Source organism: Helianthus annuus, chromosome 3 (genome assembly GCF_002127325.2).
Source record: "Helianthus annuus cultivar XRQ/B chromosome 3, HanXRQr2.0-SUNRISE, whole genome shotgun sequence".
Taxonomy (NCBI): domain Eukaryota; kingdom Viridiplantae; phylum Streptophyta; class Magnoliopsida; order Asterales; family Asteraceae; genus Helianthus; species Helianthus annuus.
The window spans coordinates 167,841,729-167,850,474 of NC_035435.2; the positions used below are offsets into that span (position 1 = coordinate 167,841,729).

The following is an 8,746-nucleotide window of genomic DNA, read 5'->3' on the forward strand; positions in this document are numbered from 1 at the left end:
CAAGTTTTCGCAAATTGAAAACAGGGGAATGAACAATTGAACAATCTCTTGATGGAACAGAAAATTGAGGGTTTAATCGAACCGGGGTCATGAAATTGCAGTGATTTATGAACAGATTTCGAAATAATTCAGGGTTTTAGTGTTTAAATTTCCGTTTTATATGAAAAAAAATCAAAATTTCGCAAATTGAAAACAGGGGATTGAACAAGAGAGGTTGAAGATGAAGTGCGGTGGTGGGGTTTTATAAATAAAAATGAAGAAGATGCCCGGATAGTCCCTATGGTTTGGCCTTTTAAGGAAAGGGTATTTTTGTCATTTCACACCATTTTAACAAAGAAAAGTAACTGAAGTTAGACCCAGGGACTATCCGGGAACAAAAAATGAAAACTTGGGGACTATTCAGGTAGTTTTAGAAAGTTGGGGACTATAGGTAAAAAAAGGCGAAACCACAGGGACTATCCGGGCATTTTTCTCAAATAATAATAAACAACCGCCATATGAATTAGACTATTTTTCCGCGTTTGTACTACGCGTTAACCAAACCGACTTACCTATGTCTGTATATATACACACAACCCACCATCGTTAAATCATCATTATCTTCAACATCGCTTATCAATCCTTCTGGTATCTTCTTCTTCTCTACATTTGATCGATAGTTTTGATTTCAAAGCTGGTACGGCCGATCTTCATACACCAGGTTCTTTCTCTCCTACATCTCCGTTTGGTGATCTAGATTCGAAAGATGTTCGTGCGTTTGATTTTGGAATATATTTGATTTTAAAGCTTGATCGGTAGTTTTGATTTTAAAGGTGTTTCGGCCGATTTTAACGTATTATCTGCTTTCGATGATCTGGATCGAAAGCTGTTTGTGACGTCATCTACCGCGTTTGATTTTTGAATCTGTTTGCTGTGTTATTGATTGATAATTTTGGTTTTAAATCTGGTTGCTTGACCAGATCTATATGATATCCTTTATCGGTTTTTAGGTTCAATGGTTTGGGATCATCGTTTTACAAGCATCCGTTTCGATCGATCTGATTGTTTGCTGCAGTTCATGATTACCGGTTCTAGGATTTTTTGAAATAACTTGTTCAGGTTGACTTTTGTATTGTTATCCGTGAGTTCTTGATAATCGTTTATCGTCTGTTTTTTATTGATAATCTTCGGTATTGGTTCGGTTGATCATAACAAGACCTTACTTCAGTTTGATTGAGGTTGGCTGCTGGGCAGATCATGACCTGTTATTAGGTTTGTTGTTCGGTTTTCTTCGTGCTTTGATGACCTGTTATTAAGTTTGTTGTTCCGTGTGTGTAAGTTCTGCCGGTTGGCTGCTGGGCAGATCATGCTTACGTCTTTGCCAAGCTTCTGTAGGCTGCCTGGTATTTTTCTATTTTCACTTCAGATTCTTCACTTTATTATTGAAAGCTTTGATTGTCTTTGATGCTTTTTAGCAATGCTTTAAAAACCAGTTCAAACGGGCCGGTAGAACCGGTTAAACCGCCCGGTACACCCGGTTGAACAGCCAGATACACCCGGTTAAACCGTTCTTGAGCCTAATCCGGTACGGTATAAACCGGATTTTAAAACATTGCTTTTTAAGGCGGATTTTAAAACATTGCTTTTTAGGGCGGATTTTAAAACATTGTTTTTAGGGTTCTGATTCATTTGGTGATCTTAACTATGACCTTCTGTTGTTGCTTCTATTTATCTTGCAGTTTCTTTTGATTGATATACCAGTCGTGGGTGGATAGGACTTTTTTTTATACTTTACACTGGCAATGGGATGAACATTCACATCACTGCCGGTCTTTACAATTTCTTTGTTTTTTTGCTGTGTTCTGTTTACACTCTCACTTAGCAGGCGTTTGTTATACTTGATGTTTATTTCTTGTTTGTAGAACCACAGAAAATAACGGAAAATCAGACTGTGTTGGGACATGGATTGTTATCTGGTACATGACTTGCTCCCTAATGACCTTTCTATAAGTTGATGGTTGATCGTCGTATCAGTTTTTTAGTTTGATCTCATGCATGCTTCGATAAGTTGATGATGATTGATCAAGGTTATGGTCTCTTCATGATTAAGTGGCCACTTGCTCCAAGGTGTAGTATTTTTGGTGTGTTCTTGCTGTTGCAGTGGCGAGGTTGAGATTTGTTCTGATTATTTATATTTTGAGCTTCGGTGGTCAGCAGTTATGGGTCAGGCAATGCGATTAATTTTTTTCTTCGTGTAGGTTTAAAAATGCTTGCATAGGGTGGGCTATCATTGATCTTCTATCTGAGGCTCATATGCTGTGCATCAGGTTTATCACTATCTAAACCATGGTCAAATGTTCGTTCTTTTTTATCCTAACATGCTTGGTGGCCCACGTTATAAACAACTGCATGACCAGCTACCGTTGATTGGCGAATGATTTTCCCTTGCGTGTTTCTTTCGCGAGTTATGGATCTTGTATCATGCTCAGCTCATAACCAGTTCATCTTTCTCACACTTACTTTGTTTGCTTGCTTGAGGTTACCTGTGCAACAAAAACATGTATTTTTTAATCTGTAGGTTATTGAGAGACGTATGTTTAATAGCAGACTTAGAGGATATGTCTTGTTTTCTGTCAGCCGTATGGTAACTTCTTTTCTGCTGGGTGATTTATCATTGCTGGGTATTATACTTCTGTGTTCTTGTTTGTTATTCCTCACTACGCATGCTGGCGCTTGTTAGGTTTATGGTTTTGCTTCTAGCTGGATTGTAACCACAACATTCCCTCCAATGAGTAATCTTTCTACTATTTTGTGGATCCTTTCTGCTGTTATTTTACTACGATAACTTCCAATATTGTGTATGAGGAATAGTTTGTTCTTTGTTTTGGTGGTAGACTGTGGAGTATAATCAATGCTACCATCTGGGGTCATAAATCTAACTACTTTGGCTTAATTTAAGACGTGTAGCCCCTTCCATCCTCGAATAGAAGGTGCTGGATAAATAAAATATTTGAAGCTCGATAATAGATTTCAGTTGGAAATAAGTCATAATGGCCTGATAGTAGGATTTTTAATTGCGTAGGTGCAGAAGTTGTTTTCCGAACCTGTGACTTGGTGGATCATACATCTATTATTTCAGAAAGATCGCGTTGGGGTTCTTATTATGCTTTCTCTAGAGTTACTTGGCAATCGGTTGCTCTTTTCTACATCAATTCTTATTATGCTTTTCTTCCTAGGCATAATAAATGATTGGACCTGGGCATCTTGATTAGTATCATTTCGTGTCCTAGAACCATCTTTCTTTTGTACTTTTAGTTTTCTTTATAGGTTAATGTAACAACAGAATTGTGTTTGTTTGTAGGTTTGTTGGGTGACCGCATTGTGTGATCATATGCCTCCCTATTCTCCTTCATCTCTAATTTCTCATGATTTTTTGTGTGTTGGCTGTAAGTTTTCATAACAAGGTTGTGTTTTTCGTGCAAGTTAGAGCGGCTTCGTACATTGTTGTCCAGTCGGCACCTACTTACTCTACTTCCAGTTTTGTAGAGACGTTTTTGTTTTTACCATTATTATCTTTAATGTGTTGATGTTGTGCATGTGTTCTGCAGAAAACAACAAATGATTGGACCTATGCATTTTTTATTAGTATCGTTCCGTGTCCTAAAATCCTCTTTCTTTGTTCTTCACTTTATAAATGACTAGTTTCCTTATAGGTTCCTATAACAATAGAATTGTGTGTGTGTGTGTAGGTTTGTTGCGTGACCAGGACCCTGATGATCATATATGCGGGCTCTCTTTGAATCTTATTGCTAACTTTTGTATATTTATCGTGTCCTTTTTTAATATCGTTAAACTACATAAATCTTGTTTATTTGCTAATAGGTCTGGAATACTCTGTCTTTGCTTGGACCTTTGTCTTTGCTGGACCTTTGTCTTTGTTTGTTGCCGACTTTGGGGGGTGTCTCTATGGGAAGTGAACAGGAGCATCGTATTAGATTGTGTTATTCCTTTTAGTGAACAAGTTCTGTTTTTTATCCACATTTGTCTTCCTTTGACTTTGATATAATTTTGATCTAGGCTCGGTATATTGAAGATGGTTGGATTGCCGTGCCTGCTCGTGGATCATCGTGTTCAATTACTTCCCACTACTATGTTCTTTCTCTGATCTCTTATTCCGTCTTCTGTGTTTCTTTGGATGATGATATTATGTTTTGTGTGTAGATTTGTGTGGCTTCAATCGTTGTTCTCCAATTACAGTCTGCCGGTTTTTCTTAAGTTCTTATGTTTATTCTATGTTACGATTGTTCATCTCTTTACATCATGACGGGGACTTGATGGTGTTGACGATACTATGTATATGTTTTGCAGAAAGAGCGACACTGGATTGGACTTCTAGATATTGATTAGTATCATTTCGTGTCCTAATATCCTCTTTCTTTATTCCATATTAACTAGTTTTTTAAATAGGTTTCTGCAACAAGAGAGTTGTTTGTTTGTAGGTTTGTTGGGTGACCAGCATCCTTATGATGGAGTTTATTGCAAACCTTCGGTGTAAGCTGTAAGTTTGCATAACAAGGTCATGTTTTGTGTGTTGGTTGGACGCCCTCGTACATTGTTGTCCAGACACTGCCTACTTACTGTACATCTATTTTTGAAGAAATGTTTTTATTTTACCATTATTGTTTTTCTATCTTTCTATCTTCTTGGGGAACTTGTAGAAGGAGCTTCGTGTTAATATTGTTGCATGTGTTTTGTAGAAAAAAAAACAAATGATTGGACCTGGGCATCTTGATTAGTATCATTTCGTGTCCTAGAACCATCTTTCTTTTGTACTTCTTGTTTTCTTTATAAGTTTATGTAACAGAGTTGTGTTTGTTTGTAGATTTGTTGGGTGACCGCATTATGTGATCATATGCCTCACTATTCTCCTTCATCTCTAATTTCTCAAGATTTTCTGTGTGTTAGCTGTAAGTTTTCATAACAAGGTTGTGTTTTTCGTGTAGGTTAAGAGCGGCTTCGTACATTGTTGTCCAGTCGGCACCTACTTACTGTACTTCTAGTTTTGTAGAGATGTTTCTGTTTTTACCATTATTATTTTTCTCTCTTTATATCTTCGTGGGAACTTTAGTGTTGATGTTGTGCATGTGTTCTGCAGAAAAAAACACCAAGGGATTGGACCTACGCATTTTGATTAGTATCATTCCGGGTCCTAAAATCCTCTTTGTTCTTCACTCTATAAATGACTAGTTTCCTCTTAGGTTCCTATAACAAAAGAATTTTGTTTGTTTGTAGGTTTGTTGCGTGACCTGGACCATGATGATCATATATGCGGGCTCTTTTTGAATCTTATTGCAAACTTTCGTATATTTATTGTCTCCCTTTTTAATATCGTTAAAGCACTTAAATCTTGCTTAATTGCTAATAGGTCTGGAATACTCTCTCTTTGCTTGGACCTTTGTCTTTGTTTGTTGCTGACCTTGGGGGGTGTCCCGATGGAAAGTGAACAGGAGCATCATATTAGATTGTGTTATTCCTTTTAGTGAACAAGTTCTGTTTTCTATCCTCGTTTGTCTTCCTTTGACTTCGATATAATTTTGATCTAGGCTCGGTATATTGAAGATGGTTGGATTGCCGTGCCTGCTCGTGGATCATCGTGTTCAAGTACTTCCAACTACTATGTTCTTTCTCTGATTTCTTATTCGTCTTCTGTGTTTTTTTGCATGACGATATTATGTTTTGCGTGTAGATTAGCGTGGCTTCAAACGTTGTTCTCCAGTTACAGCCTGCCGGTTATCTTAAATTCTTATGTTTATTTTATGCTACGATTGTCCATCTCTTTACATCATGATGGGGACTTGATGGTGTTAACAATACTATGTATATGTTTTGCGGAAAGAGCAACACTCGATTGGACTTCTAGTTATTGATCAGTATCATTTCGTGCTCTAAAACTTACTTTCTGTTTTCTTGGTTTTATTTATTGACTATTTTTTTAGCTAGCTTTCACGAAGGATGGGAATTGTATTTCGTTTGTAGGTTTGGTTGGTGACCAGACATTTTTTCTCCATCTCTTGTCTGGGATGCCTAAAAGGCTAAGAGGATATATTATTGACCCACCACAGGCTCAGGCAAAATTGAAGATGATTGGATCGTTGTTCTTGCTTGTGGATCGTCAGCGCATGTTTGTTAATTCTTTGCCACTTCCTCAATTCTCTTTTTCCCGTTTTCTCTTGCGTGTATGCTTTGTATGATGAGATTATGTATTATTGTATGTAGGTTAGGGTAGCATCAAACAACTTCATCAAATCATTGCCTACTGATTTTTCTATAGTTTTTATGTTCTTATTTGTTACCATTATTGTTTTCTGTCTTTTAATGACCGACTTGGAGGAGTTCGGGGTTAATGTTACAATGTATGTGTTTCTGCAGGGTAAAGATGATTGGACTCGTGTTACTATCTATAATCTTGCTTAATTTCTGATAGATCCGGAAAACTTGTGATTTGTTTGGGCCTTTGTCCTTTCTGGTTTGTTGGCATGTTTTTAAAACCCCTCAATCGGAGTTTCATATCAGTTTGTTCCCCTCTCTTAACAATGAGTACTACTGATTGGTTGTTGTTTTATTAGTTTTGCCAGGATTTTTGTATTTCTATGTGGTTTAGAATCCCGCCAAACACTTGTAGGTGAATTTTGAAACTACTTGCAACACAAGGGAGTTTGCTGGGTAGGGTAACGAACTCACCAGATTTTCTAGTATAGGAAACGAAATCTAATTGAATTTGTTTTTCTTTTTATTTTCTTATATTTTATTTAACTTATTTCTTAAATTTATGGTTATTTTGTTCTCTCATACTTGTGGCCTTTTTTGTCTGATTTGAGGTTTTTTTTGGCTCCTCCTTTGCTGGATCTGCAGATGATTTTTTTTTTTTTTTTTCTGTCTTTCCTTCTTTGCTATATTATTTAGTTGATAACCTGGGTGGTTTGACGCCTCTTGTGATTAAAATATTGAACAAAATGCCAATCTGATCCTGTTTTAGTATATGGATTTTAATTTTTCAAGTTAGTTTTTGTTTTGTTCTTTGGTCAAATGTGTGAGCCTTTTGCTGTAAGAAAAAATGTTATCCCAGAATTCCAGTTAGGGTATGCACCATCTTGCAGGATTGGAATCTTTATTGAAGTTTACCTAGTAAATGTTCAATTTTTTCGTATTTTTCATTTTTGCGGTTCAAAAAATTTGTTTTCGAGATTTGGATTTTTCAAATTTTTTTTTTCGGATTCAGTTCAAGACTGATTTAGGGTTGTGACAGTTGTGTTTTACTTGATAAAAAAGATGTTTTTTTTTTGTGTTTATAAGCTGGAAAATAGATGCTGTTATCACGACACTTGAAGCATGTTTTTTTTTGTTGCGTATACTTTGATTGGTGTGCTGTTTTTTATATATGTATACAAGTTTTAACTCTGCCTGGGTTTCATGTAAACTCAGCCGGTCCCAAGCCCGGGTAAAACGAGGAGGGTTTAAGTTTGCTAAAAACTTGTATTCAAACTTGTTAATGCTTTACTGATTTTCTCATGAACAGTTCCCTGTGTGTGTGTGTTCCATTATGATATGGGAGGTTCTTTTCTTTTGTTTTTTGAACATTATGTGGTCCTATTGATTGTCCTTGCCTGTAGTTCAGGTGAGGCTGCCATTTTTCCAATCTGAGGTTGCTTGTTGGAAAAAGTACGGTTAATGTAATAGCTTCTGGAGCCTTTGATGTTGATCACAAAGATGAACTCTTTGATGGAAAGGTATCGTGCTCATTATATTGGGGCCTCGGTATGTACCAATCTCCGATAAACCTGTCTTCTTCTTCTTGAGCATTGCCAGGCGGCGGTTTGTGGCTACCTCTGTGTACCACAACATCAACGGCTGGATTTTGGGGCCTCGGTAAGTACCAATCTTCCGTGTTTTCTCTCATATCTAAAGTTTTGGATGAGAGTTCTTGTCAAATAGAGACATTCTGTGGTTGTGGGCAGTGGTTAGCAGTTGAGATGATAGTTGTGGTTGAAGGTGGAAGTGGAAGACGTGTTAGGTTTTGGTCGGTGGTTGCGGTTGTGGGTGGTGCTCTAGAAGAAGATGGTCGTAGGAGGACGAATTGCCCCTACGCAAATGAGATGGATGCCCATTATCCGGATGAACCCAGAAAGTATAAATGTGGATTATGTGAAGAAAATGGTCATAGAGAACAAATTGCCCCTACGCAAATAAGTGATTAAAGATTTTACATACGATATTGTTTGTTTTATGTTTATTATCTTTTGAACATCTGTTTATGTTTATTTTTAGATTTTTTTATTAGTAGTATTTTATTATGTGTGTTTTAATGTATTATATTTAGTTAAACCAAACCGTATTAAGCTTCACATCACATGGTTGTACTCCTATTGTTGGTAATAAAAACACAGGCAATTGAAGGTCTCACAACACACTTATTTTCGCTAAAAATCAATTATATACAAGTTTCCAAAAGTTGAAAAATCACCGGTGGGCCTACTTTGAGCATCGGTATCTTTCTCTTAGGGGCCTCGTTCGGTCACTGCCTGGTTTATAATGCAGTTATGCAGGCCTGGTTTATAACGCAGTTATGCAGGCCTCACGTAGTACATTGGTGGTCACAAAAAACTGGGGTGATTAAAGGTGTTAGGTCACTTTTTTTTGCTCAAAAATATTTTTATACAAGTTTTCAAAAGTTGGAAAACCATTAGCGGGCCCTACTTTGAGCTTGGGT

At 36.9% G+C, this 8,746-nt stretch overlaps 1 long non-coding RNA gene across 50 annotated transcripts; it reads left to right on the plus strand.

Annotated features, from left to right (window-relative positions):
- The first annotated feature begins 559 nt into the window (after positions 1 to 559).
- On the plus strand, positions 560 to 8,439 carry LOC110930650. Of its 50 annotated transcripts, XR_004888905.1 has the most exons (10): positions 563 to 2,623; positions 2,720 to 2,771; positions 2,874 to 2,969; positions 3,062 to 4,385; positions 4,479 to 4,537; positions 4,983 to 5,029; positions 5,135 to 5,185; positions 5,272 to 5,640; positions 5,726 to 6,160; positions 6,409 to 8,439. It is a non-coding gene; the product is annotated as an uncharacterized LOC110930650 (long non-coding RNA). The 50 variants fall into 50 exon arrangements; XR_004888891.1 differs by adding an exon at positions 4,737 to 4,774 and having other exon boundaries at positions 561 to 2,623; positions 4,862 to 5,640; XR_004888901.1 differs by having other exon boundaries at positions 3,062 to 4,537.
- The last annotated feature ends 307 nt before the right edge of the window (positions 8,440 to 8,746 follow it).